Genomic DNA, 16,336 nt, shown 5'->3' on the forward strand with positions numbered 1-16,336 from the left:
AGAAAGGTTCATGGTGGCTCCAGGGTGAAAAATAGGCTGTAGATTTGGGGAATGCATGAACAGATACAAAGAGTTTATTTAGGGACTTATTTCAGTCTTCTAGTCTAAACGAGATGGAGAAAGAGTGGTGGACATGATGAGAGATGATCAGATTCTGTACGGATGTTGAAAGCAGAGTACACAGGACTCTTTTGACATTCTCTCCCTCCTTCTGGAATTCCACTAATGCATAGATGTTTCTCCTAATAATATTCCATAATTCACATAGATTTTCTTCATGTTTTCCTTCTTTTTTTGTTTTCCTTTGGTGGGATAAGAGAGCCAAAATGCAATCAACAGCATAGGAGAAGATATTTGCAATACATATATTTGACAAAGAGCTCATTCAGAATTTAAAATTAATAATAATAATAAAAAGGAATACAAAGCAATAGGAAAAGGGGGGCTTAGACTAAAAGAGGTACTTCAACAAGAGAATATTCGAGTATAATCTAATAAGAATGAAAAAAGAGAATCAACATCATTCATCCAGTTAATGTACATTAAAACCCACAATAACTTAACACTGAATTCATGCCTAACACAACATTCATTCTGCAGATCAAGGAGGAATTTTGACTTTCAAGTCTTATGATTTAAGAACCACATTTCATAAGGCTTTGGCTGCCACAGACAGTGATTCCTCTGATGGATCTGGGCAAAGGAAATTAAAAACCTTCTGGAAAGTGTTCACCATTCTAGATGCCATTAAGAACAATTGTGATTCATGGAAAGATGTACAATTATCAACATTCCCAGGAGTTTGGAAGAAGCTGATTCCAACCCTCATGGATGACGTTGAAGGGCTCAAGATTTCAATGGAGGAAATAACTTCAGATGTGGTGGAAATAGCAAGAGAATTAGAATTAGAAACGAAACCTGGAGATGTGACTAAATTGCTGCAATCTTACGATAAACCTCGAACGGATGAGAAGTTGCTTCTTATGAATGAGAAAAGAAAGTGGTTTTTGGAGATGCAATCTACTTATGTGAAGATGCTAGGAAGATTGTTGAAATGACAACAAGGGACTTAGAATACTACATAAATTTAGTTTATAATGTAGAGGGAGGATTTGAGAGGATTGATTTAATTTTGAAAGAAGTTTTATTATTCTAAGATGCCGCCAAGGAGCAATGCCTGCTAGCAATAGAGAAATCATTCATGAAAGAAAGAGTCAATAGATGTGGCAAATTTTATTGCTGTCTTATTTTATTAGTTTTTCACACACCCCAATCTTCAGCAACCACCACCCTGATCAGCCACCAGCCATCAACACTGAAGCAAGACCCTCCACTGGCAAAAAGATTATGACTCACTGAAGGCTCAGATGATAGTTAGCACATTTTAGCAATAAAGTATTTTTTAATTAAGGTTATATATGTTAGTTTTCTCAGACATGATTCTACTACACACTTAATAGGCTACAGTATAGTATAAACATAACTTTAATATGCACTGGGAAACCAAACAATTCGTGTGGCCCACCTGATTGCAATATTTGCTTTATTGTGGTGGTACCCAAACCCACAATGTTTCTGAGGTATGTAATCCAATCAGTATTGGCAATGTGGCAGAGTGTATGCAGGATTTAAGATCATTCTCTATATTAGAATAAAAAGAGAAAAAGCATAGAGAAACACACTATTTTTTTTGTCTTCCAATGTTGGGGTCATAACACAACATTCTCTGCCTTACCTTTGATCGATATATATGAATTTTGATGAGTATGCTAACTATGCATTCTCCCAAAAACAATGCTGCAAAAATATTCACACACATTCTTGTGGATGATTGGTTCCCAAAGTGGGGTTGTTCGACTAAAGTATCGTGTGTCTGAACTGTACCAGATCGTCAGATAACTTACCAAAGAGATGCAGCAGTTCTTTCTTCTGTTTGCTCTGTGTTAGTCCCCACCACTCCCCATACCTTCACCAGAACTTACGAACCTTTTAAAACATTTTCTAATAAGATGGACGAAAAACGGCATCTCTATCCATTATATTAGAAAATGTTATCATTGTATGCAATTAGAATTTAATAACACTTAGAAAGTTATAAAAGTGTTACAGTTTTAATTTCCCTTATTACTTGTGTGGTTGAGCATTTTTGTATATGATGTGGCAATTCCAACACTATTTTCTGTGAACTCCTTGTCCATTTACTACCAAGTTATCTGCAATTTTTTTTTCCTGAATACCTAGTAGGGCTTTATGCTGCATGTTGTAGACTTTTATTGGTTGTGTTGATCTTCAATTTTCCATTTATGTTTAAAATGAGGTTAAAAATCTGACTGGCATACTTGGCTGACTAATTGCTTCCTGGTTTGATTTTCTTTGATTTGGGAGCTCTCCAATAAAAGGGGAAAGTGCCTACTACAAGGCAAGCAGGGTGTGGCATCCTTAAGTAACCCTGCAGCCCTGTTTCCGCCCCCCCCCCCCCCGGAATCTGCTGTGCCCATAATCTCAGGCTTTGGGATCTCTGCCTGGTTCACTGAGCCAGCAAGTCTCCTCCCGTCAAATTCCAAGCTGAGGATCCCTCTGCTCTTTCCCTTCAGACACCACTCAGCCATCCACTTTCTTTCTCCAAGGACTGTTTTGAAATTTCTCATCTGCTAATAGTTTTCCATCCTATTATCTTCTTCTGGTGGGTTTTACAACCTATTTATTTATTTTCTAAATGTTAACATCTTCCTGGGAGATTAGGAGGTAAATTATTTTCATACACCTATCTAACAAGACATTGAACCAGAAGCCCACCAACATTTCTTCAAAATCTGTTTTTCTGATCTCTTAAATTGCACAAGTAATTAATTTTTCTTTCTTTTTTATAAAATATAAAATCTTATTCTGGTTAGAACATTAGCTTTCATATGAAATGCTCCCATTTTTGTTAATTCCTATGTGATTTAGGATTTCAGTTCTCATTGTCTTTTTGATGGAGGATTTTATTAGGCTGACTCACGTGGATTACCATTTTTGTAGGTCAAAGTGGTAAAATACCAGAAATTTCATAAGACTCAGATTAGGTTGGATGTTTCCAAGCTGTTCAATTTTTTTGAGTATTTTTGCTAATTTCTGGTTTATTTGCTAATTATTGGTTTATTTCATTAGAGAATACAGGTACTATTGTGAGGTATTCCTAATAGGAATCTTTCTCTCCAGCTTTTCTGTTTATGGTTCCTCCATCAACAGGCTGTTTTTTTTCCAAATTGTCATGTACCCAGAGTTTTCCTTCAAAAATAGAATGGCATTCCCAGTGTTAATCCTAAAACCTTCGATGGCTATATTCCCATAGTATAGAGCATCTGGTCCTAGAAATCCACCCCTAACCTACATTTGCAGGTGCATCTCCAGTTGTTCCTGTAACACAGAGATAGCTCATGCTCTAGCTGTGCCATGATATTCACCCTTCCCACAAACATATAACGTACTTTCACACCCAGGCTCTTGTGTCTGCCCTTACTTACCCATAATGATCTTCGTCTCTTTCCTACTCAGTATCCATATTCCCTAAGACTGAGCTCCATTGTCACAGCTCCTCTGAAATCTCCTCTGATTTTGCTGAAAATTACCCATTCTTCTGCCATCTCAAAGAATTTTGAGATAGCATATTGTGTACTAGATTTATTCTGATGTATCTGTCTCCTTGGCTAAATCATAAGTTTTGGGAATGCTAGGTTTCATCTTTTATCACTAACCTAGTAAGTTATTAAAAATGTTTTGTTAAATGAATTATGCACCACGCTATTCTGCTAGTTAGGACTTTTTCTGATTATGGGAAGAGGAAAAAATTAGTTTAATCAAAATAGGGAAATATTGACTGGCAACATGAAATCAAGAAAAGATAAAGGACCTGATTCCTTTTTTTCCCCTCTGTGGTCCTCTGTGTGGTAATTTTCTCCAGTTGGCTATTCCTATGGGCCTGGAATCTTAACACAACTATCACTACAAGCACAACCTCACGTCAGAGAGAAAACAGAGTTGTTTTCCTGGAGCTCTAGTTAGAAAATACAAGAGGAGAACTCCAAGTGACCCAGTTTTAATATGTACACAAGCCAGAGGTCAGGGGACTGCGATTAGCCTCTCCCAACAAAATTACAGAGATGGATGGTGAAAAGAAATAGTTCCACCAAACAGACTGCATTTCTAGTACGAGAAAGATTAGAGGTTCCCCCGCCGGTACACTCTATTCTGGGTAAATATCAAACATCCAGTAATTAGTCTATAAAGTGAGGATTAGCTTTCTCCATCAACACTGGCTTTATATGTGCTTGAGTTTTCTGTAGCTGAAGATTTTCGTCTTTTTAAATAGGAAAATATTTTATTTACATTTTTTTTTGGCCTCTTGAATAGCATAGCAAACTCTGGAGACAGAGAACAAACAGAACTTTCAGTTTTGCTATTACTTTTTTGCTATAGCACAGAGGGATGGATATTTTGTGAGCATAAACTTTTTTCTCATCTCTTCTTAAAAGAACTTGCTAGGGATATTAAAAATAGGCCTCTCTGGAGAAATAACTCGTTTCTTAGAGTAACAGAACTTCAGAAGTATGTTAATGTCTGTGATTTCAGTTAAATAATTGAGCGAAAATCAAGATTCCTGATTGAATGGACATGCATTATTGATTACACCTGCATCTGTTTTTTTAATCAAATATTCTACAAGAATCTCACAGCACTTCTAGTCCTGATTGGCCTATAATTTAATGCTTCTTCATGTAGCACCAAATATAACCTCAATGTTAAAATGCTGTAGAAATTACATATTCGAAATTTCAAAGTGCTCAGAGTTTGCTGAATATGATCTTTCCTACTGAAGAAGCTCTGAACCGGAGAATCTAAAAAATTAACTTTTGTCGTACTTTGGAATGCATGTGTTTATTTTGGAAAGTGAGCTACTCTCTATATTTTCTTGATTAAGCAAATATTAAATTTTGCGTGGTATTGCCTGAGTGTGGAGAGTCTGCGGAATCCTACATCTCATTTGCATTGACTAAGTGTCTATGTAATAGAATTACTTTCGGCTTCATGAAGCAGCAAACAACCCTAAAAGTATGTGTGTGTCTGTGTGTCTGTGTGTGTGTTTTCCAAGAAACAAGGAATCTGAATGATAGACTATTCAAGGCTGACTCCCAAGTACTGTCTGAGATCCAGTTTCGTATCCCCACCTTTTGCACGCAGCTTTCTGGTGCACAGTTCCAAACAACTACTTAAGCTTCAGGAAGAAGACAGTGATAAAGAATAAAATAAAATAAAGGTGTAACACCTATCTCAAAGACAGAAAGCTTTCCCAGAAATCCTTAGCTGGTGTCTGCTTACATCTCGTTGGCTGGAATGATGGAACATACACTCCCTTAGCTGCAAAGATGGCTTAAAAATATCACTTTAGGCTGGACTCATATAATCAGAGTTCTCTAAATTTAAAAATAAAGGAGGGGCAGTGAGACTGGATGATGACAAAACTCTCAGTGTCCAACACAGCCTACTATGTGTTAGTGATTGTGTTGATCACCAGACAAAGGGAACTGAAGGAAGAGACTGCAGGTTATCCAAGCTTTGCGGTTATAATAATGCTTCAGGAAATCCACAGAGATCCTCTTCCTCTAATAGAGGCAATAAAATGCCATACACAGCGGAGTCAAAGTTTTGTTTCTGTCGGAATTAGCCAGACACACGTTTGTCTTTAAAGAACCCACCGGGAAGGAGGTGGTGTCTACACAGTCATAGACAGAAGATGAGGTGGCTGCTCTAACAGAACACTCTCCCGGAAGTGTCAGGAGCGCCACTTTGGTGTCAAGGGACAAAATGGGCCAGAACACGTGGACTAGAGCATCGTCCCCACTCGTATTTTCAGACGACCCCTTAGCTTCAGCACACTGGGGGACCGATAACACAGCCTTGGACCGGCAAAACCAAAGTGTGTGGCTTGAGCCGAGGCAGGAAATGAAGGGATCTGGAAGCATCTGTAGTGGAAAGATTCTCCTCAAAATCCTCACAGAGAGTAATAAAGATGAGAGGACTCCTCGGAGACTCATCGTCACCTCGGATACTCCTGGAAATGAGTGGCTTCGATCAGATGGTGATAAGGACAAGTGAAAAATGACTCTTCCCTGAAAGTTTCTCAGGCTGTATCCTGAGGCTGGTGAAACTGCTGGAAACTCTGGTTAAAATGACCAGATACCCACAAGGTGTAAATGTGTTAGGGATAGAAGAAAAAAGTACAAAGGGAACAAAAGAAATAAAAAAAAAGAAGCAACAAAAAAAGAGAGAAGACAATTAAATCCAGTTCAGGGAGCTGCACATTGCAGGGTATAGAAATGATGAGGAAAACAGAAACGAGCTGGACCTGAAACCGGCTCTTGAGGAATCTATAATCTAGAAATAAATGTGACATTTACTTAAATAGCTAAAATATGATTTGAGAAATCTATAATCTAGAAATAAACATGATATTTACTTAAATTACTAAAATATGGTTTCAGGAATCTATAATCTAGAAATAAACATGACATTGACTTAAACAACTATATAATAAAATACCACGCAAAAAGCAATGAGAGTAACTTATATTCTTTTTAGAAGTTAACAAAATAATAAAACTACATGAGGCATTTAGTACATGACCTGACACACAAATGAAGCTCAATAAATGTGGTGGTTATTGTTTTAAAAACTAGTGAAAGCCGTAAACCAGTTACATGAAAAAATACTTTCATTTTTACATGGAAGAAACATTTCTGGTATAAGGAAACAACAGAAGTATAACAATAAACATGTCTTAATATTTTACATCATCAAACTGAGCAGTTTAACCAGGGTGGAGGGGTGGATGAATGTGTCTGGTTAGTAGCTTCTAACAAAATGAGAAGTGGCAAATTGATGCCTTGGTAGCAGACTTCCAGAATATAGAAAAGCGTGCTGTGATGGGTGACACCTGCTCTGGGTGGTGAAAATTAAAGCCAATGACAGGAGTGGACCACCCCAAACAGAATGCAACATGCTGGGTGAAAATGGCGCATAGAAAACTGATACAGGACTTTGAATGGATGCTCAGAAATTTGGTCTTTTTCCGTAAGTAACAGAGAACTGGCTAAGATTTTTGTGTAAGGAGATGATATTATAAATCTCTTTTAGAAGCGTGACTCCGGCAGCACGTGGAAGATAGAGGTATGCATTTATTTAGGAAATTATTGCTATGATCCTGCTGGGAGTAGTGATAAGGCTTTAAGTAGGATTATGTCAGTAGGAATGGGAAGAGAATGGATAAGAAAAACTATTCCAAAATACAATGAATAAATCATCCTGCAAGTGGGGAGTGAGTAAGAACATAAAAAAAAAAATTCTGTGATTTCTACTTTGAGTTTTGAGGGAGCGGTAATAGAAATTACAGGAAGAAAAACATTTTTTGGAAAGTGGAAAGAGGAGATTTTGGTTTGGGACTTTTGAGTTTAACGTAGCAGTCAAACATCTGGTTAGAGCTGTTCAGCAGATACTCAGAAAGCTGGTGGTCTGCTCTTGAGAAAGATGAGATCTAGAGATAAAACAGAGAAAGACTCACAGACACAGGAAAGAAACTTGTGATTACCAGGGGGGCAGTGGGGTGGGAAGGGATAAATTGGGTTCAGGATTTGCAGATACACACAACTATACATAAAGTAGATAAACAACAAGTTTATACTGTGTAGCAGGGAACTATACTCAGTACCTTATAGTAACCTGTAATGAAAAAGAATATGAAAAGAATCAAAAGAATCAAAACAGGGGTGGCTGCCTATGGGGAGTAAGGATTGACCAGAAGGAAACCAAGAACTCGCTTGGTGATGGAATTGTTCTCTGTCTTGAGTGGAGCGCTGATTACATGGGTGTATGTATCTGTCAGGACCCACTGAATTATATGTTTAAGACCTGCAAACGCCACTGGATATAAAGCTTACACATATACATGCATACACAAGAGAGAATGTGTTTACTACTAAGTGTAAAGCACTCAAGAAACAAGGAGCTGTCCATTAGAACAAGGATAGGATGCTAGTCATTAAAACATGGTTTGGAAGTCTATGTCATGAAGACACCATCAGCCTTAGTCAATCATTCTTTTGCCCTTAGCAAAGGGAACTTCCGTGTGGTTTTTATTACAGCAGTTACACGTTTACAAACTAGAACAACTACTCATCAAATAGAAAGCAGAATAACCGCTCAAGCCCATTTTGTTAAAATATATACACTTTGGAACTGCTAAGTGTTACACATTGACTTTATTTTTTAACCACGTTCTTGTTTCTTTTCATGGTTAAGGGAATGCACAGCCTTTTAAAAATCATTCTCCATGACATTTTCTGGATCTGACCTTTTCCTGTCTGCAGAACCTCGTTTCAGCTTCCGCAAGGTAGCTCTCCTTCCTCCTTCACTCGTCACTCCTGGGACAGAACTGATCCGTTCCATCTGAACCAGAGAGTGAGGCGCGAAGGTGTCTCTTTAGCATTCTCAATTAGATGGCTCGATCCCTGCCAAGGATCCTTGCCGCTTTCCTTCTGAAGCCCTTATCTCTTTCTCTCTCCCTTTTGGCAAAACAAAAAAGAGACAAGAATAAAGCAGCAGCATGAAGCCTCTGGTCTGAATGAAAACTCTGTGATTATCTTTTCGCAATCAACAATTTCTCTGGAGGACAGCTTCTAAATTGCCTTAAGCTCCCCTCTCAGTAGACACGCTAGATGCTTACTAATGAACTTGAACTAAACGGGCCCTTAGCAACTCTCATTCACAGAATCCGGGCTCTGTGCTCTGTGGATCTGAAAGCATTCGACCTTCCAAGAGTGTAGCATTTTCCAACCTGGATGGGGTTTGAGCAGACAGTCTATAAGCAGCAGGTTAACCCTAGCTATTGCAGGAGGGATTACCAAAAAAAGAGAATGGGAAACACGAGCTGATGGGAACTATAGGCATTAAACGAAGTCAATTAGTTCTAGTTTATGTTTAAGTGCCTATTATATGTAGCAATATAATAACACAAGCCTTTGACAACAGTGTGTGCCTCTTTTCTGAAAATCTGGAGCTATTTTTAATGAGAGTGATCTTCAAGTGTGGGGGAATAAAATTTGATTTTTAAAGGAAGAAAAATGAATTCTTTCAAAAACTGATAAAAATGATGTTAAGAGCGGGTGAATGTTATACAAGAGCAAAATGATAGTCGATCAGGAATGCTTAGATTAATAACAGTTCTCTAATGCTTATTGAAAATGAAATGATAGAAAGTACTATCATTCATCATCACCTTGACTGAAATAATTTTTAGAAAAACGGATGCCAGTAATACCAAAATTACTGGAACTGAAATACTCCTGTAGTAAGTGCTGAGTACTTCTTTTATTATTTGCAAATGTATCTTTCTTCAACTTTACACATGTCATCGCTTAATGCACTTGGCTACCCCAATGGTGACACACTGCAGAGAGGCTGTTTTGTCTCTGTGTCTCTGTGGGCAAAGAAGGTTGTCTGCCATTTAAGTAAACAAAGGATGTTGTGGTCACAAAGCCACTGCAGCCACCCTCCACGGTGCACCAAGGAGATTCAAAATGGAGAAAAGCAAGATGCAGCCGAGATAGTTAAGATGTGTATCAAAGGAATCGTTTCAATAGGCCCAGACTCTTACATCTTCCCACACATTAAAAAAAGTGCTAAATTCAGTAACTTGAGATGTCTGGTTTTCTTTCATTAGCAATAATCTTTTTTTTTAACTTTTTTATTGATTTATAATCATTTTACAATATTGTGTCAAATTCCAGTGTAGAGCACAATTTTTCAGTTATACATGAACATATATATATATTCATTGTCACATGTTTTTCTCTGTGAGCTACCATAAGATCTTGTGTATATTTCCCTGTGCTATACAGCATAATCTTGTTTATCTTTTCTACAATTTTGAAATCCCAGTCTCTCTCTTCCCACCCCGTGCCCCCTTGGCAACCACAAGTTTATATTCTATGTCTGTGAGTCTATTTCTGTTTTGTATTTATGCTTTGTTTGTTTGTTTGTTTGTTTTTAGATTCCACATATGAGCGATCTCATATGGTATTTTTCTTTCTCTTTCTGGCTTACTTCACTTAGAATGACATTCTCCAGGAACATCCATGTTGCTGCAAATTGCGTTATGTTGTTGGTTTTTATGGCTGAATAGTATTCCATTGTATAAATATAGCACATCTTCTTTATCCAGTCACCTGTTGATGGACATTTAGGCTGTCTCCATGTCTTGGCTATTGTAAATAGTGCTGCTATGAACATTGGGGTGCAGGTGTCATCCTGAAGTAGGGTCACTTCTGGATATATGCCCAGGAGTGGGATTCCTGGGTCATACGGTAAGTCTATTCCTAGTCTTTTGAGGAATCTCCACACTGTTTTCCACAGTGGCTGCACCAAATAGCAGTAATCTTTTGATGTTCCAATTATGACTTTCTGTTTTGTTTTGTTTTTTCCTCAAAAACTCCTCTGTATCCTGGCCCCTCCCTTACCTCTTCAGAACGATCCCTCAGAGCGATCTAAGAGGCTGTCTCCTGGGTTTAAGTCCTCAGTAAGCCTGCCAAACAAAACATAATTCTCAGCTTTTAGGTTGTGCCATTTTTTCAGTCAACATCTCCAAGTGACTTAGCTGACACCAGGTGCTATAGACTGAATGTCATGTCCCCCCCAAAGTTCGTATGAAAAATTCTGATACCCAATGTAATGGTAATTGGAGGTGGGGCCCTGGGAGGTGACTAGGTCATGCATGTGGAGCCCTCATGTGTGGGATTGGTGTCTTTATGAAAGAGATCCCAGAGAGCTCCCCTGCCCCTTCTGTCATATGGGAACACAGAAAAGATGCCCGTCAAAGATGTAGGAAGTGGGCTCTCACCAGACACCAAATAGAACTGTGAGCAATGCATTTCTGATGTTTCTAAGCTACCCAGTCTCTGGTGTGCCATTATAGCATCCCAAAGGGACCAAGACAACAAGCCACACCCAGGGTTTCTGCAGTATCTTGATGTCCTCGGCTCTGGTTGTTCAGCAGAATTAATTTGGATATTTTTAAGTACATGGAAACCTCTTTGGACTTATTGAGCCATAATCTTCAGAAGGCGGTCTTTACTCCTCCACTTTATTTAGAATGGCACAGGAGATTCCAGTATGGAGCCCACCTTGAGAACCACTGGAGTAGACCAACTCTCCTACTCAAGAATGCAAGTGGAAAACTAAAACCAAAGTCATCTTCTCTCCCTGTGTTAAATTATATTGGGACCAGGCATGCATTCCTATCCCTCTGTTAAAGAATGCTGGGATCAAGCCAAAATAACCTAGACCTGGCTCCAGGGAATATTTGCTCTTGAAAGATAAGTCTGTGAACCAACTAAAAAGGTTTACTTATCAAGAGCAAGAGTTCACTCATCAAAACTGACTTTGAGACCTTTGCTCCGTCATGCTCACAAGTCCAAGACTATTATGTGATAAAATCTGCTAAATCCTTAGTAGATCTTGCCTTGTAAACTGACTTTCAGTTTTCCCAAATCAAGCCCCAATGTACTTATAAATACGCTTCCGACTCCCCCTCTACTGAGGAACTTATAAATAAGACTCTGTCAAGTTGGGGTTCTCCCTGACGGCAGTATGTCCAATAAACTTAGCTTTGCTTGCTTCATCAACAGAAATTTTTGGTGAGTTGGAAAATCACAGTTCAATCAGCATCCTTCAGTTGCATAAATTATATATTTAATAACAATCAGTACATTTTGTAAGAACAAGATTTTGAGTTTGAAAGGCAGAAATCCTCTAGGTACAGACTGACCTGAATTACTTGGGCATTTTTGCAAAGTTTCCCTTTGGTTGCTCCTTTCCAGAGATGGTTTTGTTCCTGGATGAGCTCTAAGAAGACTGCAAATTTTGATATCCCAGAACATCCTGGATTAATATCTTCCATGGAAGCAGCTGACAACAATTTCTAAGTTGCATTTTCTCTTGTTGAAGCATCAGACTACTTCCAGGAATCTAAAGTCCCTGATTGCTTTCTTTTTGTTACGGGTCATTCTGTTGCTGGTCCCATCTTTTTTTTTTTTTTTTAATTGCGTTACAGTGTTCCCGTCTTTTCATATATGTGCTAAGCCAATTACGAGAACATTACCTATAGCAGTTAAGCAATTAGGACATTTATTTCTGCTTAATCTTTACCTCCTACTGTGAAAAAAAAACCCACTTCTGTTTATTTTACACAGAAGTAGCTGAATTCTACTGGATCTAAATTCGAAACCTATGTTTGACTTTAGACACGAATTTCAAAAATTCCCGAGAAAACGTGTCTGAGCTCATGAACTGAGGTTCTAAAACAGAAAACATTCAAGATTAAGAGACTATCAAAAAAAAAAAAAGGGTCTGAGAAAAGGAACATGGGGATAAATCCCCAAAAGGCAAATAAGGAGATTCGACTAATAAGTGTGGATTTTTAAAGGGCATAAATAAAAGACAATCCTGTGTGAATTTGACAGCATGGGATGACGTGAGGCTCTGGAATAAGCCTACTGTTGTGCCTAACACATAAACATAAAGTTATTTAAAGTTAAATTTGGCCCAAAAGGTCTTTAAAATTATGCGTGTAATACGAAGAAGAAAAGGCACTGAGCTTGAGAAACTTGACAAGGCGGTGACATCCTTTCTTGGGATCATGTGGTTAAAGGTCAAAATCCTTAAAAGTTTTTGACTCAAACTCCCATATATAAGATAAAGAAAGACAAACTTTAAAAGTAAGTGGTGATCCACTATTTGAGGCGCTGGGACTTGTCTGGTTTGAGGCAATAAAGAAGGAATTAGACAAAGTCACGCAGTGGTTGAACTCAGGTGGGTCATTACTCCAGCTCTAAGGACTGGAGTCCAACTCCAAGTTCAGACACAACTATGACAGATGAGGCTAGGGCTCAACGGCGTGTTTTTAATAGAATGGGCATTAGATTTATCCGTTTATTTCCGCTCTTATTTTCTGATGATGTCTGAATCTGTAATTAAGGCAACAAAGACGTGCAATGAGTTTCAATACTCAACTCTTAACATCAGCTAAAACATTTCTTATATTTTAATATCTAGGTCTCCAGACTTGGTGTATGTCAATATAGATAGAGACATAAGACTGGTATAATGCAGTATTTCATGTTTTAGAACCTTTTCAACTTTACATATTAAGTTTTCTCAAAAATGATCATCAATAATTTTTAAAATCTGCATAGAGACTGTATTGGATCATTGATTCAACTATCAAACTACTGGGGAAATTGTAATGTTTTAGCCCCAAAATATTCTTATAGCTATAATATTTTCATACACAATTGATTATTTTCTTCAGATAAACTCCTAGAAGGACCAATGCTGGGTGCAAAGCTATGCACATTTTTAAGGCTTTTCTCTCATCACTTAAGCTGTTAAAATTCTCATTGGTAGGAATGTATTGATGAGAAATTGAGAAATAAAGGCAAGTGTCAGTGACTTTACTCTTTCACAATATGATGTTTTAACATATTTGGTGTGTCAAGTTGGCAGCAGATAAGGAAGTATTTCACGTAAGGTAAAAGATCTGGATCAAATTCCCACAATGTCAACTCTAACGGGAGTCTCTCAGGCAATGAGAGACTATCGACCTATTTCATCATCTTTAAAGTTGGATGTGTACTCCCTGTCACAGCAACCTCTCATGCTTGTTTTAAGGATCAATATGAAGCGAAGTATGTGAAACACTGAGAAATATATCTCAGAGATTTTCGCTAAGGTCAGGGCTGAATGGTCAGCTGGGTCTCAGAAGGTGTCCACAGTATCCTTGCAAGTCCAGTGCATCAGCTTGGTGCTCTGACCAGCCAGATGTCAACACGCACTGTATTCAAAGAAACAGCTACTACTTAACGTAAGGGAGCATGTGGGATTTTTTTTTTCCTATTGGTACAGTACAAACTACATTCCGTAGTTTAAACAAAAACAATCATTAACTATCATTTACAGTTTCTGAGGGCTACGAATTCAGACAAGGTACAGGAGGGACAATTGCTCACCTTGCCCATTGCCTCAGTTGGAACCCTCGGAGGCTGGAGGCTGGAATCTCCTCAGGGCTCCTTCCTTTACCCGCCAGGCTGCTAGTTGAGAGCTGAAGTGAGTGACTCTGGTAGATTTGGGGGAAATTGACTGCCAGGTCTTACGATTGTCTGACATGATTAGTGCGACATCAGAGTGAAGAAACTGTGGGTTCTCAATACCAGTACATCCAGTGAGAAAAGGAGGCAAACTTTGGACACAGGGAGACAAATAGCTCATCTTTCTTCGGGCCAACAGGCACCTGGAGATTTTTTTCTTCTTTTGAGTTGGCAGTGAGGAACCATGCTGGGACCCCTTCCACTTGTCCAGACCTCTGTCTTTTGTTTTTGTTCTACTTCTGTGTTTGCTTGATTTTGTCTTCCATTTCTTGTACTCTATCCTTTATTTCAGATACTATTTTTGCAATTTTCAGAGATGGTTCTTTTGTAATTGTTTCTCTTTTATATCAGTTTTTTTTAATGGATGCAATATTTTCTCCTACCTCTGAAAGATATCAATTATATCTTCTCCAAGCACTTTTTCTGATCACTTATCTTGTAGATATCTTTAATGCTGGGGAATTTCTTCAATCGCCTGCTTATACAGTGTTGCTTACAGGGAAGAATGAGACACCAGAATTAATCAGTGGCTCCGTGCCAGTGGGTGGGGCTCGTGAACTGGAAGACTTCCCTGGGGGGACAATAGAGCGAACAGCTGGATTTTCTCTAGCTCCTATGTAAATATTGACAAACGCTGCTTCCTTGGGTCGATTTTCCAGGGAAGGATCCTTCAGTATCATCATAGGAAGTTTTAAAGCCAGTTTAGGAAAGGTGGAGGGAGCTTTCTCATCACTCCATATGCACATCTTTACCTAATCCCTCTATGTACAGCTCTGCTCTTTGCCCTCCTATGTGCTGGCCTCTTTATATCTAGATTTATGTCGGCAGGGGTGGGGCAAGTTAAGGAAGGCAAGTTATCTAGGTTTGTTGAGGGTAGAAGCTTGAAAATATTCCCTTATAGTCAGCTCTCCAAACACCCTCCTATCCTGCATTGCATGTTACCTCAACTTCCTGAAGCTTTCTGGGGTTCCATGGAGAAGACTGCCTTGCTTCACATTGAACAAAGCCAGCGAGTGCAGGAACGTTAGTAAACCACGTATCTTCCCTCACCTGCCTTCTAGCATCGTACATGGGGCTAAGAGTGCTATGGAAGTCTCCTGGTTTCCTTCGAATATAGAATTCATATTTCTATTTTTCTCCTTGAATCTCTGGGATAATTTTTTAAAATTTTTTTGGTGGGGGAGGTAATTAGGTTTCTTTATTTTTAGAGGAGGTATAGGGGATTGAACCCAGGACCTCTTGCATGCTAAGCACGCTCTCTACCACTTGAGCTACACCCTCCTCCAGGGATAAATTTTTAAAGGAGAAGGGGAAAGATACATTGACTCCATTGAAATTCTATATATATATATCAAATATATGTTTTAATAGAATTAATATACTTCAGCTAGAACACCTAGATTTTAATATATTTTTATTTATTTATGTTTTTTGGTGGGGGGAGGTAATTAGGTTTACTTATTTATTTCTTTTTAGAGGAGGTACTGGGGATTGAACCCAGGACCTTTTGTATGCCAAGCACCTGCTCTACCACCTGAGCTATACCTTCCCCCCTTAGGACCCCTAGATTTTAAAGGATAGAAATGATAAAATATGAAACATCCAGAATTCTATCACTCAGAGATAATCACTCTTAAAGTATATATTCTGAATTGGCATATTAGTTCTCATTCTATCTTGCTAGTCTCAAGTTAATTGTTTAACCACACAGGCCCTCGATTTACACCAAGTAAACTGAAAGGTAAAATTTACCTTCCAAAAGCAGTTTACCATTTAATGAAATGAAGCTTCCTTTAAACTGTTTCTGGTGGCGGGGGGTAGGGGGGAGGTAATTAGGTTATTTGTTTATTTTAATGGAGGTACTGGGGATGGAACCCAGGACCTCATGCACGCCAAGCACGTGCTCTAGCACTGAGCTCTACCCTCTTCCCCAAAATGAAGCTTCCTTTAGAGTAGCAAGTATATCTCTTCATTTACTGCTATTTTTCTGGAAAGTGTTTACAACCATTAGAGAGCGCCACATAACGACTTGTGCTTGAAGAATCGATACTTGTTGACTATACAAATAACTAACTAAAGTTAAAAACAAAAATCTCATACCA

Source organism: Vicugna pacos, chromosome 20 (genome assembly GCF_048564905.1).
Source record: "Vicugna pacos chromosome 20, VicPac4, whole genome shotgun sequence".
In the NCBI taxonomy this organism is placed as follows: domain Eukaryota; kingdom Metazoa; phylum Chordata; class Mammalia; order Artiodactyla; family Camelidae; genus Vicugna; species Vicugna pacos.